Source organism: Ochotona princeps, chromosome 30, assembly GCF_030435755.1.
Source record: "Ochotona princeps isolate mOchPri1 chromosome 30, mOchPri1.hap1, whole genome shotgun sequence".
Taxonomy (NCBI): domain Eukaryota; kingdom Metazoa; phylum Chordata; class Mammalia; order Lagomorpha; family Ochotonidae; genus Ochotona; species Ochotona princeps.
Window position 1 is genome coordinate 7,238,169 of NC_080861.1, and position 15,766 is coordinate 7,253,934.

The 15,766-nt window shown below is 39.1% G+C and overlaps 1 long non-coding RNA gene across 1 annotated transcript in view; it reads right to left on the reverse strand.

Annotated features, from left to right (window-relative positions):
- Positions 1 to 301: 301 nt before the first annotated feature.
- The window catches only part of LOC131478343 (uncharacterized), a 42,917-nt gene continuing 27,452 nt past the window's right edge, over positions 302 to 15,766 (reverse strand). The window contains exon 3 of the long non-coding RNA XR_009244417.1: positions 302 to 755. This is a non-coding gene — a long non-coding RNA (uncharacterized LOC131478343). The remainder of the gene's footprint in view (positions 756 to 15,766) is intronic.

Sequence of the window (15,766 nt, forward strand, 5' to 3'; positions counted from 1 at the left end):
CCTATCAATAACTAAGGGAAGTTTTCTGACAGGGACAACGCAGCCTCGGAACAGCAGCATGTGAAGCTGCCATCAGCACGAATCTGCCCTGTGCCCTTTGGATACTGCAGGAAGTCAAGAGGAATAAAAGTCCTGCCTCTTTATCAGGAACCGACCGGAACGGCCAAGAGTGCAAGTACATGTGAGCCACTAAAAACACAGGCAGCAGCCGGGCAACACCATGACCGCCGGAAACAGAAATGCTAACCGCACATCCTACTGCCATAGAGAAGTCTGCTTACAGACAGGAAAAGTAAGTCACTCCTCCTGCAAGGCTGAGAAAGTTGGGCTTATAGGTTTTGACTCTTCACCTAGAACCGTTATGCTACCTTGCAGACATGCAGATTAGCACTCAGCACTCTACTGTATAAACTACAGTACACAGTCAGGATCTCAGCCCTGTGTTACAGTCATCTCTCTGTATATATGACGCTAATTTAAAAAATTCATGGAGAATGGAATTATTACTTTGTTGTGAAGGATTTTTTAAATCCCTAAACAGTTTCTCATGATTTTCATTTCCTATTATTATTATTATTATTTTGGAAAGGCAGAGAGAGAGGAAAAACACAGACCTTCCAGCCCCTGGTTCACTCCCTAAATGGTGACAATGGCGGAAGCTGGGCCAGGCCCAAGCCAGGAGTCTGGAACTCTATGTAGGACTCCCATGTAGGTGCAGAGCCCAAACACTTGTGCCACCTTCCACTGCCTGGGAGCTGGAGTGAAATAGAGCAATTTCAATTGGTATCCATATGGGATGCCGGTCTGGCAGGCAGAGCAACCTGCACCACAATATGGGTCTCCAGCATGAGCTATTGTTTATTATTTTATTTTAAAATTTTTAAAAATTTTTCATTTTATTTGAAAGGCAGAGCAACGGAAAGCGAGAGCTCTTTCACCTACTAGCTCACTCCCTAAATCACAGTTAATAACCAGGATTGGGCTAAGGCAAAATCAGCAACTCAGAGCTCAGTTCAGACCCCCTCTGTATGTCAGAGACCCAAGAGCCTGAGCCATCATGTACTGCCTTCCAGACCCATTAGCAGGAAGCTGGATGGGAGCAGCCGGGCCTCAAACTAAAAACAGATGTTCCAAGCACCCAACTCATATGCCAAACATCTGCCCCAACAATGTAAGGCTAAGGATGTAAAAACTAAACTGCCCTTAACTCATTTAAGGTAAAAAATATTCTTTCAAAGCAATCACCTCCAAGAAGGTGAAAGGTTACCACGAGTTCGTATAAATGCTTATGATAGTTTCACACAGCCGACCTGTCAATCTACAGGATGGACTGCAGAGGGAGAGGGACGTCAGGTCTGAATTCGGCGACAAGAGGACGTCGCAGATGCCACGACAGATGCAGGTCCTGCCAACATGCAGCTGAAGAAGCGATGGATCAAGGATACCCTTTTAACACAACAGCCCCACTTCGCTTTTAAGAATGAAGAAAGGATCTCAAACAATTATTTCAAACGCTTTCTAGAAATCCGTTCCCAAAATAAAGAAACTTTCTTTCCCATTTTACTCTGCATGTCACTGTGTTTCAAGCATTTACAAATTTGACTAACAACATAACAAAAAATGAGTCAACACAGCACATGATAAATGAGAGAACCAATGGTTTAAAACACTGCTTGTATGATAAAAATAAATTCCTCATATAAGGAGACTTTGAAAAGTGAATGCAAAAGTGGAATTAAAAGATAAACATCAGTACAAAAAATTAAAATTGATACAATTTTTCATAATACATTTCTCAGAAACTTGCTGAAGACTCCTTAGAAGTATGCATTTCAAAATTCCCTACATCAAAATAAACTGATCTTTCAATTTCACTTTTCTATGAATTTGCTAAAATATGCTTGGTATGAACCGATTAACTTACCATAAATCTAAAATACACTCTACAATCACTAATTCACAAAAAAAACTGTCACTGCACAAAAATTCATTAATCAACAGGAATATAAAACTAATAAGAGAAGAACCAGAAACCTTGGGACATTATTCCTAATTCTATCACTTCTTACTCCTGTGACACTAAGAAACTCAAACAATTTGACAACTTGATGGAAGTTCCCTCTTATAATGAAACAAGAAAAATTTTAGAGGGACCAAACACAATGTATAACACAATGTATAACACAATGTATAGACTTCAATACACCACCACCACCACCCGTGCATTTTCTAATTTGAGAAACAGAGGCAGAGAGCGAGCCCCATCTATGGTTAACCCTACAAAATCCTGTAATGACTCAGAAGCTCAATTCCAAGTGTCCCCGTTGGGATGCAGGAAACCAGGGACTTAAGCCACCTCTGTTGCCTCGTGGGTACACATTATTAGAAAACAATCAGAGGGAAAGCAGTGCTTTGAACCCCGGAACTCTAGCACGCGACCCAGGAGTTCCAGTCAACATTTTAACCACCAGGCCAAACATCTGTCGCCAAAAGCTATTTTTAATAGTAACACTAACTACATGGACAATTCTGTGCGAGAATTACAGATTGTCATCGTGTTAACAGAAATTATTCTAATTTCTCTTCAACTTGGAAACATACAAATTTGTTTCAGCTTTCTGCTCCTAATCCACCACCACCCCCCACCAAATTACTTGTACCGTCGCTCCAAACAGAACAAACACAACGTATAACCAAAATGATAATGCCATGACTGAGATTAAAATAACAAAATATTATCACTGTACCAGTTAAGGCTCCTGGTTTTAAATAACAGATTTATACTTTAGCTAATCCAGGTAGAAAAGATTCATACTCTAGGTGCTGAGTAGCTAGACACAGACACAAGTTGGGAGCATCTGACTTAGCCAGGAGCCAAGGCAGGCTGCCTCCACAGCTATGGAGCTGCTTCTCGGGAGGGAGCATGTCGCTGGCAGCTCTCGGGTCTCCTATCTGCCCCTCTAACTCCCCACGGGCAGGTCTTTAAAACGGCTTCAGGCCACACTGCTAGACTCCAAGCTGCTTCATCCTCAACAGGCGGTCTCCTTCCAGATTAGAACGGGTTCGGTAAGGCCCTGGGCAGCAGGAAGCACACAGGCCCTCTACTAGCATCCATATCTGCTTGCACAAAGATCTGACTTGCTATTATTTTGACTGAGCATCTTGCTCACATCTATACAATTTTGCAAATTCAAAGTTCACAATAACTAATTCAAATCTATAACATTATTTATTAAATTTGGTACAATTTCTAGTTGATTTCCACAGCAAAACTTCACCCTTCCTAAAGTGGTTCTAGCAACCAATACTAGACTAAGTAATTTGGACGGGGTCTAGCAAGTTTCTTAACATACTATAAGTATTGCCTCTTGCTTTATATTCTATCCGTCTGCTAATTTGGTTTCTTGCTTGCCTTTTTTGCTGCAGCTGTGCACCGGGTTAACTGTTTCAATGGTTTTCCTACAATAACTCACAAATTTTTTCCTGATCAGTGTGCTGTATGATTGGTTCTTTGTTCCTAAGATAATTATTTTACATTTGTCTACACTGAACTGCATTTGCCATCTGCTGGCCCAATCACCTAAACAATCCAAATCTTTTTGAATCTGATTGCATTGTTCTTCATTATTTCCCTTAGCTCCAATTTTAGGATCATCTGCAGACTCCAAGATCTTTTTTTTTTAAGCTTGGACACATTTTATTTTAATATACTCTTAGAGAGGTTTTTTAAGTGACCCTTTAAACACTCCAGCTGAAATCCTCCAACTTGAAAAGTTTCCATAAAGCTTTTCCACAGATATCTTTCCAATACCGTAACCAAAGCACTTATAGGAGTCAGGTAACTAGAACCCTTTCTATTTTGTCTTCTTCTACATTGTCACATTTTAGAAATTACTGTACCACCTAAGTTCTTCAAAGAATAAATTTTTAAGAAATGCAAAATCGTTTTGCATCATGGACAGTCCTAGTGAATTTTTAATATTTGTTTTAAATAATACTATTCCTAAGTACACACGGCAAAATTTTCAGCACTCCCTCCACATAAGGTATTCTTTTACTCACAGAAATGTATTTAATCAAAACAATACGACAGTAACCAGCACTAAGTTCAATGCAGTCTTAGGGCCTCGGTGCAACTGTTTCTCTCTCCAAACCTCAGCTCCCTACTAGCAAAGACTGAAGAAGGTACTTTAAAGGAGTCATCGTCTCCAACATTCCGAGGAACCCTTCAGCTACTGCAGTCACATCTGAGGATCTACCACTTCTAAAATTCTCCACTTCATATCTCCTAGGCTCCATTTATTTATACCCATCCAATAATTCATTTTTTCACACGTGCCAAACCTTAAACCAAACACTTATTTAGTAGGAGTCATCCTTCAAACTAGATTTCTGTTACAAATCTGAACATATTAAGTCTCCATTCTTTTTTTTTTTCTTAAAAATATCTATTTATTTTCTATTGGAAATTCAGATTTACAGAGAGAAGGAGAGATAGATAAAGTTATCTTCCAAACAATGGTTCACTCCCCAAGTGGTCATGACAGTCAGAGCTGAGCTGATCGGGAGTCAGGAGTTTCCTGCAGGTCTCCCATATGGGTGCAGGGTCCCCAGGTTTTGGGCCACCCCCAACTGCTTTCCCAGGCCACAAGCAGGGAGCTGGATGGGAAATGGAGCAGCCAGGACATGAACCAGCACCGATATGGGATCCTGACACAAGCAAGGCGAGGACTTCAGCTGCTAGGCTACCGTGCGGGGCCCAATAAGTCTCTGTTCTTAATTAGGAGGTTGAAGACCAGATAAATCTTTAGACCTGGCAAGAATTGTTCGCTTCACAAACTTCAGTAAGTTCTTAGCATGACCACATTTCTATTTAAAAAGTCATACCTGTTTAACTCATTCATATTAGAAAAGCTGTATTGATGTATCTGCTGCCATTTTGCTATTCCAAGATCATATGTTGAATGTAAAATTTACATTCATTAACTCAGTACTAGAAAAATATAAAAATACAGGCTAACTACTGCTATCCTTTACGACAATAAAGGTAAGATTACATAAGTGGTAAGAAGCATTATGGTAGTGGTCACATGGAAGTTAGGAAAAGGCAGAATTGATTTTCAGCTGCTGCATGAGAAGCTTCATAACATTTGGATAGTATCAAATATCATGACTTTTAAAAACTATGAGGGCCTAAGTATTGGCAATGTTACCATGGTAACTGTTTGCCTACAGTGCTGGCATCCTATATGGGCCCGTTTGTGTCCTGAATACTCCACTTCCAATCCAGTTCCCTACTAAGGTGGTGGAGGATGGCTCTGAGTGATGTGGCCATTTGGGGAGTGGAACAGAGAATTTAAGAAAGGACGCAATCTCTCCCTATCTCCTCTCTGGAAATTCTATCTTTCAAATAAAAAGATTTTTTTTTTTTTAAAAGTAAAGTCACTGATATTGTGTCATAGAAAACGGAGGCAGGTATACCATGAAATGGCAATACACTGCAGTATTAAATAAAAGATGGATACCCATGAAACTTCAAATGTGTCCTGACACTAGAATGCTAGACTTCATGCAATTTCCTAAGCCTACAATGTCAGGACACACTTAAATGGAGGAATGATGGGCCTGTAACGTTTGGTGAGTGACTGGACTGTTGTTAAAGGCAGAAGAAAACGGGGGGTGGGGGGCGGTATTCAGAAGGGGGGTGGAAGGGGAAATCCCTGAACCTAAGAATAAAGAATTTTAAAACAGGATAGATATTGAAAAACCAGGGAGTCAATGTGGAGGAAAAAAAGTCAAAATAGTATATAGTAAGGTCGAGTTACGCAAGTTCCTAAACATTTATATTTAATTTTTAATTGCAAATCACAGGGGAAGTCCTTTAACCCCCAAATTCTCTCAACAGGAAATGGATCAGGCCAAAGGCGGGAGCCTGTAAAGCGAGCCAGGTTTCACACACAGGTGGCAGGGAACAAAGTATGCATTACATACAGGAAATTGGAACCAGGATGCAAACACAGGCACACCAACATAGGCAGTAGCCATACCTAACTGCTTCTAAACTGTTACACCAAATGCCTTTGATGTTTCTTTAACGCTCTTATAACGGATACAGTAAAATGTTCTTTTTAATTTCTAAAATCATTATGTTGGCCAATTGTATACTATTTAATGAAAAGCTTTAATAATTGGTAATAAAAAATCAAGTCAGTAGCAAGCACTTAATTTATATTTTAAATACTCTAAATATATAAAGGCTCTAACATATTAAGTTCCCTTGCATTTTTTGAAAGAACCACTGAGTTGGGATGGGACAACTTTAAGGAAGAATTTGATAATGGTTTTAGTCCCAGTTGCTCCACTTCCCACCCAGTTCTCTGCTTATGGTCTGTGAAAGCAGAGGATGGCCCAAAGAATTAGGACCCCGCACCCACGTGGGAGACCCAAAAGAAGCTCCTGGCCCCTGGCTTCAGATCGGCTCAGTTAAAACCACTGCAGCATTTGGGGAGTAAACCAGCAGATGAAGATCTTTGCTTCCTCTCTCTATATCTGTTTTTCTGATTAAAAAATTAAATAATCTTTAAAAGAAGAGAGAGAGAGAAAGATCTTCCATTCTCTTGTTCACTAACCAAATGGTTTCAATGGTCACAGCTGGTTCAGTCACAAGGAGGCAGGAGCTGAGAACTCCAGCCAGCTTCCCCACATTGGTGTATGGGTGCAAGCACTTAGACCATCCTCCTCTGTTTTCCCACATGCATTAGCAGGGAGCTGGATTGGAACTGGAGCAACTGGGACTCAAACTGCTGCCCATATAAGATGCCAGCTGTACAGGCAACGGCTTTACATACCACGCAACAGGTCTGGCACCCTAGTATGAAGTTTTTAAGCCATTATAAAATGAAGCTGAAGTTGTTTCCAGGGACATGTTATTTATATTTTGAATAATACAAAAGCACTTAATACAACCATAAATAACTACTGACTTTCACTTCAAGCACTTCTGCATTCACTCTCCACTTTGTGTTGCTTCCTGAGTTCCCTGGGGACAAGGGTCTCTAACACATAGCAGGAACTTCACAGTGGTCAGATCTCAATTCAAGGCCCAGCTCTTCCACCTCCAAACTGAATCACCCAAGCAATCTGACCTCTTTATTACTCAATTTCTTCACCACGACAGAGATATTAATAATCATTTATTATTCAGAAATTTAAGTGACATAATCTATTAAATAACCCCATGGTCTAGCATCGGGCAGAGCAGATAAAGTCATGCAGAATCATGTCCCACCCGCCCCACATCCAATTCAGGGCTCTACTAATGACCCTGGGAAAAATAGTACAAGATGGCCCCAGTGTTTGGGCCGTGACATCTACGTGGGAGACTAGAAGTTCCTGACGCCCAGCTTCAGCTTAGCTCAGTCTTAGTGGTGGTGGCCGTCTGGGAAGTGAACCAGCAGATGGACCCTCTGTGTCTCCCTCCCTTCCCCCCCCTCAGTAAATCTGACTTCCAAACAAACAAATAAACCTTTTTAAAAAAATTAAATGTGTAATCAATTAAATTACTTTGATTGTTAAACAACATAAAACTTGGAATTTACCATAAAGACATGCATTTCCCTAATTCCATAGACTCTAAACGGAAAAAATAAATCACTCTGATTCTTATATGGAATAACAGTAAGGACAACATAAGTAGGCTCATGTTTCAAACTGGGTTATTGCATTAAAGACTTCTCACTTGTGACAAGCTTACAATACTACGTGGCACATACTAATCTCTGAAAACAGAGCTGTTGTTGCTAACAGTAATAGTAGTAGTGGTTGCTCCCAGAGGGCTGACAACATGAGCTTTCATAATGTTTGATGAGGAGAAGCAAGTCAGTGACTGAAATGCAACTGAATAGCACAGGGCCGTTTACAGTCGTAACTGTCCTCGCAGTGATGCCGTCTGTATGGAGAACCAGGGAACCTCAGTGTGCGCGTCCGTCGGAACATGCAGTGGCAAACCTCGCGGTCTAGGCCTGAACACAAATGACTGTCAAACTCTGAGAGAAACCAAGGAGCTAATTCTAAACATAAAACACGCACAATACATGCTGTTCATAATTTATATCCCGAGGAGTTGCAGAGTAAGTGGGCCTGTTTGAAGCCCACCAGAGCCAGAGAAGCGTAGCTTGCGCTATTTCCCAATTCTGGTAAACCTTTCCAGGAGCTTCAGCAGCTAAGCTTGAAGACCAAGGTGGAGAGGAACTTGTTATCTCCTAGGGCTCCCAATTCCAAACTCCGCCATCCAAGCAGACAATAAAGAAAAAGTCTGGCCAAGCAGTTCTCCACTAAATGATCCTGAAAAGGTGATTTGATCTTTAGCATACAAATCATCTCAGCTGAAGTAGTTTTTAATCAGTCTGGGAATAATAAAACATAGTGTTTTATTTTTCAAGCATTTAAGTTAACAAAAGATAAAGACAGTCTTTCCTGGCTGAAGCAGTATGCATAATTCAGATTCAACGCTGTGTCACAGAATTCCTTTCATAGCACTTAAAACAATGAGAAAAATCGACAAAATTTACTTAAAAAGAATAATTTCCTTTCCAGCCTAAATAAACTTTACACAAACTTGCCTTTGATAATCGGCTGAACAAGCTGCACCAGCAGCATCAAGGGAGGGTGTGCAGATATCTAGCAGGTGCTGCAGTTTATCACAAAACCGTCTAAAATAATTGGAAGTGACAACCAGCACTACCACAAATGATTTATTAGTCTTTCACTCAGCTTTTCAGCTTCCTCAGGGCCAGAATAAATAATTTACCAACTCTCTATCTTCCAATCATTAATTCTTCTCTACACATCCAAACCGCATTTAACTCTGCTAGGTTTGGTGGAATAAAACACACAATAGGAATATTTTTCCAAATACAGAGTTTATCTGACCATATGTAAAGACAAATTTTTCAATCGAGATGTGCAGTTCAGATGCAGAAGTGAAGGGCTCAAAGTGAGTGAATGCAGCGGACAGCAAAGGTGCTCATAGAACCAACTGACAAGCAAAAGGAAACAGAGCCAAGCAGCGTGCTTCTCTCCTGGATGGATGAGGACCAAGTGCGGAGACTGGGGACAAATGCCAAAGGGAATCGAAGCACACAGGGTGAGAGGGACTTCAAACCTCCAGTGTCACCATCTCACACAGCCGAATCACTGACTGCATTCGCCTACACTGTCCCAAACAGTACGGAAAATATTCAGTCCTGCCTCTTAAAAACGGGTAGAAACGTTGAAACAGGAATCTATTCGTAAAAGACAAGACACCTCATTTAAAATATGTTAGCAACTACTCCAAATGGATTTGTGAAATAATTACAAACTGCTGAATTACTTTAGGAATAGTGTAAATATCAAAAACATAACCCCCCCAATAAAGTCTGACAATGAAGTTAAAAGGTATCTCTATTAATTATGTAGAAAAATGCACAGAAGGCAGAACCACATCCTAGATCCATTTTTGACGTGAACTAGTCTTGTCTCATTAACTCAGCATCTATGATTGCATCAGATCACTTTGGGTACAGTGCGTACTACATTGTTAGAACAACATTTGTTTGCCACACACTGATAAACACCCTCAGCTTTCAAAACCACCTAAGAAACGATCCAGACTAAGAAATTCACTTAATCTTTTATTTCAAGAAGAAATACTTCCCTTGAAAGGATTAATGACATTAACAGACTGATATGCAGTATATACAAAGAATTTCACAGATTTTTCTGTAATGGTTTGAGAGTGCGCCACAATCTAAATTTTAAGTATGTATGTTCAAATATATTTTAGTTATATGACTTTCACAAAATATGCAACTTCTTCCAAAATATAAAACGCTTTAAAACAAGGTAGATGAGTAAAAATAATGTAAATTCAAAGCTGAAGAATACAAATTAGATAACAATTTAAAATAATCTCTAACAAAATTCTAAAATGTTCACAAAGTTAAGAGTGCGGACTTTTCAGGAATCAGTCTCTCACTGTTATCAACTAGTTGTATAATCACCTAGGTAGTACTCATGTTGTCCCTCTGAAGAAAAACCAAGTCTTATTTTTGCACAGAACTGCCATACATGTTGGTTCATGGCCTCTCACAGGTTAAAAGGTAAGTGTAAAAATATCACAAACATACTTTTAAATGAATATTAGTGAAACAAATACAAAAATTGAGATTTTATGTTTAATATACTGGGAGGCAGAAAACTTTTTTTATTTAAATAAAGGCAAATGTCATGTTTTTCATATAGCAGTTTCAAGAATATAATACTTCCTACTCTTCCTCCCTCACTCTCCCTTTCTTATATCTAGGTTTTGTGATGACATACGTTCAGCTTATATTCACAAGCTTAATCTCCCACTAAATAAATAATTTAAAAGGAGGTACACACAGACTCCTGTCCCACAGAAGTGTAGACAAGGTCTAGAAACAATAATCATATCCCACCATGTCAATTTCACTCACATTCACTACATTTTTTTGTACTCAAATTTTAGTTAGCACCAATCAGAGAACAGATATACTTGTTTGGGGGGATGGCTTATTTCTCTAAGCATACTGATCTCTAACTGCATCCATTTTGTTGGGAAAGACAGAACTTCTCTTTGGTGTGGCTGAGTAGTAGGTCACCATGTCACACCACATCTTTTCTACCCAGTCACCAGCTGATGGGCATTTGGGTTGATTCCATATCTTGGCTGGTGTGGACTAGGCTGCTGTAAACACTGGGGTACAGACACCTATGTTAATTGCATCTCCTTTGCATAAATTCCCAGACCTAGATGGGATTCGTCTACACTGCTCTGGATAGGGCAAACACAGTGAATTAGTGGATGGAAGATCTTTCTCCCTCAAATTTTCACATAAATAAATACATAAATCTTTTAAAAAAAGAAATAAGTGAGACCTAGTTTACCTAGCTCCAATACTGTCAATATTAAAAATTTTAGTATAAGAAATTAAAATTTTGATCATACACTACTTGATTTATTAACAAGTACAAGTGAGGTTCTCAAAAGACTCTATTTTTTGCTTAATTTCAAAAGTGAACTGAGGGTAAAATTCTACATATGTAAAAATTCTAGATAAATATAGAAAACATTCTGAGCAAAGGGCTTTTAAACAAACAATTCAATCATTTGTTCTGAGAACAAGCTTGAGAGCCTGACCTGTAATTCCTCGGCTCTGACTTCTCTGGGAGAAACTGTCACTTTATTATTAGTATATTCTTTTCTATTTGTTTTGCTATGAAATATTAAACATCCATTTGTTTAAAAAAAGTGTGGCTAACAAAATACTATTTTGAAAAAAATTCAACACCATTAAGACAAGTTTATTTCATTACGTATATCAAATTTGCATTCAAATTTAAGCTCAACCCCATTTCTTTATAGGCCCTGGAAAATGTGATAGGCCATCTATACTCAAGATGGGTAAGCTGCTTTTCAACATAAACAAGATGCCTCGCATTTACTGTATGCAAAAAAAAAGAAAAATAGAAGTTTAATGAGCTTAATGTGTTTTTGTCACCACGAAGAAAACATCAAAGATACCGTTAATTTTCATAAACCCTGATAAATATTCTCTCAAAGAAGCAACCATCTGATTTAAAGAATTACTGGCTTGTTATCTTAGACAAGAAATCATATCCAACTTATACTGATGTTTCCTATCTGAAGTATGTCATGCAATATTGTAATTTATCTCATAAATCTACTACAGTGTGATCAAATCCTATCAACTCTGATTGGCATAAATTTGAAACAATGAAGTAATCACATCTGTTAAGCAGTTCTACCTTCCTTTAGACAACATTTTAAAAGTTTATACAATAACATAATTATACTTTCATTCTCCATTAATGCCTTCCTGAACTTGATTTGAGCTTTCTATAAAGTTTTTGTATATACTTGCTTCACTGTAAACTAATAACAGGAAATAGAGTATACAGAATAACGACGAGAAAAAGAGATGAATGCAAGAGGGAAAAATGGAGTGTGACCTTGACACACTCAAGAAAACTTTAAGTCTAAATCAAGTGCATGATCTCAAGATGGGGGAAAACAGTGATTGAGAAAAAAACAAAGCCATGCCTAAATTTGAACCTAAAATTTCTCTTGAAAATGTTATCAATGTTGAATTTCAGTGAAAATGTAGTGCTACAAAGAAAAGAATGTCAACCATGTTCCTTTATGCAGCAAAATTAGGACACAGGAAAAAAAAACCCTGGTTACTGGTTTTTGACATAAAATTTACCATTTTAATCACCCGAATGTTATAAAATCATGTATGACTAATTAGCACAAACTGCAATATCCAAACGGTAATTCTACAGAGTTCTAAGAACATTTCTAACAAGAAAAGCTAAGCGTAAAAGTGACCATACCTTAGAAATATAGGGTCTATTGTTAAAGCAGAAATGGACATTAAATGTGAAATCACACTCATCCATGAGGGTGGCAGCCTCCATAACCTAGCACCCCCTGTTAAATAAAGCCCATCTCCTAACACTGTGGCACTGGGGACTCACTTTCTAGAACATGAACTCCAGGAGGCACACTCAAACCCTGATGCTCCTTTTCTCTGAAATTCTCAGCTCTACTTGGAAACCAAGCTTCATTCTAGTCATTTGTCATAATTATCCAAGTGTCAAACAGTACTAACCTTTTACTAAAATAAATAAATTTTATTACATTTTATTTATCATACACAACTGAGGAAAGATTAAATAAGAAATAATTTCAGGCTTCCTGACTAAACTGCACTGTTGCTACCTATTATCTCATTTATGTATTTTCTTGTTTTAATTCATTTAAGAACTATAATATCTTCCACAAGAATGCTGGTAAAAAAAAAAGACAAAATCCTATTCTAATTATAAGCAATAAAGATATAATTGTTATAACATGATATATAAAAAATGCTCCAACAGATCTATATAGTGGGTGAAGTGAGATGATTCCAGACTCAGGGAAAGCTTTCAAGGCCTGAACCTGGCCGGATGAGAAGCCAGGGAAAGGGGGCAAGACTGGACAGAACACAGAACAGCTGGCTCAACAAACACAGACTAGCTTCCCAGCCTCATCCCTTTTCCTTCCCACAACTCCACTAGAATGAAAGTTAACTTTTACTTCAAAAACATACACAAAAAAGTGGGAGTGGCAACAAGGGTAGGAAAGAAATCACCAATTTTTGGAAGACAGAAAAATAACTTGTCAAAGCCAAGTACTTATAGCAGAAAATACCATTAAAGACACTGAAGAGCAGCAAACCATTCTGCCCGCAGCCAGGCACTGACCTACTCTACTTCTGCCCAGGCGGGGAATGTGCAGCTAGCAGGCTGCAGAGAACAGGGGAAGAGCAACTAAGGGGAACATTCCCAAACTGAAAGACATTGACTCTCAAACGAAAAAGTTTTCTAAAGATTCAGCATAATTAGCAAATGAAACTAATTCCAAGATACATCATCATGAAATTTCAGAAATGAAAGATCCTAAACGCTTCTAAAATGAAAAAAATTTTAAAAATGGTAGAAAAAATAAAAGCAAAGAGGGGAAAAAAAGTGGCAATGGACTTGTAGTAGGAGCATTGAACGCTACAAAACAAGACTTCGAATATCTACAAGAAAACTGCCTATGAGGGGTTTAAAGAGAGAGCCTCTGGACACACTCCGTGCCTGTGTCCTGTCTACTCTGGATTCCAGCTCCCTGAGCACACACCCTGCAAGGCAGCCGGTGATGGCTCACGACCTTGGACTTGAGTTCCTCCCACACAGAAGACACCTGGGTTGAGCTCCTGGTTCAGCCCTGCCTGCTGTGACTGACACATCGAGCTCTAAAGCTTTCCTCAACGCATGAAAAGCATTATCACTTTGAAGATGAAAAAATCAAAAAATTCATACATTAATGCATACATTTGTTAAAACTGTCATCAATACCAGGGTTTCATGCTATAACTGGAATATTTAATAATTAGGTTGCTCTTAATAAACCAATAGCATGCCAAAATCAAGCAAGGAAATATTCTGGGATATAAAATTGTTCAAAAAGGTTGTCAATTATCACATCAATTAACAATATCAGAATTCCCCCCAAAAAACTGATTAGTTAATATTGACTATTTCTTAAGTTTTATATGAAACACGTCAAGATGGCTAATTTTAAGAAAACAAATTCTTATCTTTAAACACAACTTCATAAGCAAATGGTTTCTACTTACATAATACTAATGAAATTAGAGTAAGTGCCCATTTTCCTTACTGGAAGAGTGTGTACGCAGAGCCGATACTGGGTTCAACATGTACTCTTCAGGATTTCTCTCATCCATTTAAGGAGTGCCAATCTGCTCTAAGAGTACCTTCCAGGCACACAAGTGGACTTAGCTTTAGAAACAAGTCTACATTTCTTTTTGTTTTGGTTTTGTTTTGTTTTTTGGTTGGGAATAATAGCGAGGAGACACAGAGAGGAAGATCTTCCATCAGATGATTCACTCCCCAAGCGGCCACAACAGCCAGAGCTGTGCCTGTCTGAAGCCACGAGCCTGGAGCTTCTTCTGGTCTCCCACACGGGTGCAGGGTCCCAAGGCTTTGGGCTGTCCTTGACTGCTTTCCCAGGCCACAAGCAGGGAGCTGGATGGGAAGCAGGGCCCTGGGGATTAGAACTGACACCCATCTGGGATCCTGGCGTGTTCAAGGCTAGGACTTTAGCTGCTAGGCTACCACGCCGGGCCCACAAGTCTACATTTGTAACAAATATTCTTAAAGAAAGTAATAAGATTTATTTATGTATTTTAAAGTCTGAATTGGAAAAAAACAGAGAAGAGAGAGATTCATCTTCTACAGTGGCCAGGGGTAAGCCAGGCCAAAGCCAGAAGCTTTTTCTGCTCTCACCTACGGACACAGAGGGCCAGGTACTTAGGCAACCTTACATCACTTTCTCCAAGCGTTAGGGAGCTTGGTTGGAAGTGGAGCAGCAGGGAAAGGAACCTGTTACACCGCAACACCAGTTCCTGGAACAAAGATTCTGAATCCGATCAGATCAATGCCCCTTTTAATCCCTGTACCATCCTGAAATGAAACTTACAAATAAAAAGACTATATACCAAATTTTAGAATGAATTCTCCAAATATTCATAAAAAATTGAAAATAATTTACATGAAATACTTATTCAATTATGTAAATGATTAGCCATAATTACTAAAGAAGAATAAAACAGTTATTTGTCTACATTTTTATATAATGGATAATTTTTTAATGTTTGAAAAGAAAAAGTGCAAGTCATTCTCTATAAAAAGCACAGGGAAATGAGAGGCGAGGTACCACAATGAGTGCTGGGATAAATGAGTGCTGGGGTATTGGATATTGGAAACTCAGATGTACAGAGAGGAAGAACTTCCTTCAGCCAATCTGAAGCCAGGAGCCAGGAACCTGGAACCTCTTCTGGGTCTCCCACATGGGTGCCGGGTCCCAAGGCTTTGGGCCGTGCTTGACTACTTTCCCAGGCCACAAGCAGGGAGCTGGATGGGAAGCCAGGCTGCTGGGATTAGAACTAGTGCCCATATGGCATCCTGGCACATGCAAGGCAAGGACTATAGCCACTAGGCTGCTGTTCCGGGCCCTACTGATTCATTTTCAAGAGGAAATCGTCATAAGCAGACCTGGAAAGGATACATGGTAGGAATGCACTTGGTCTAGCAGATAGAATGCCAGTATGCGACCACTGTATCCCATCTC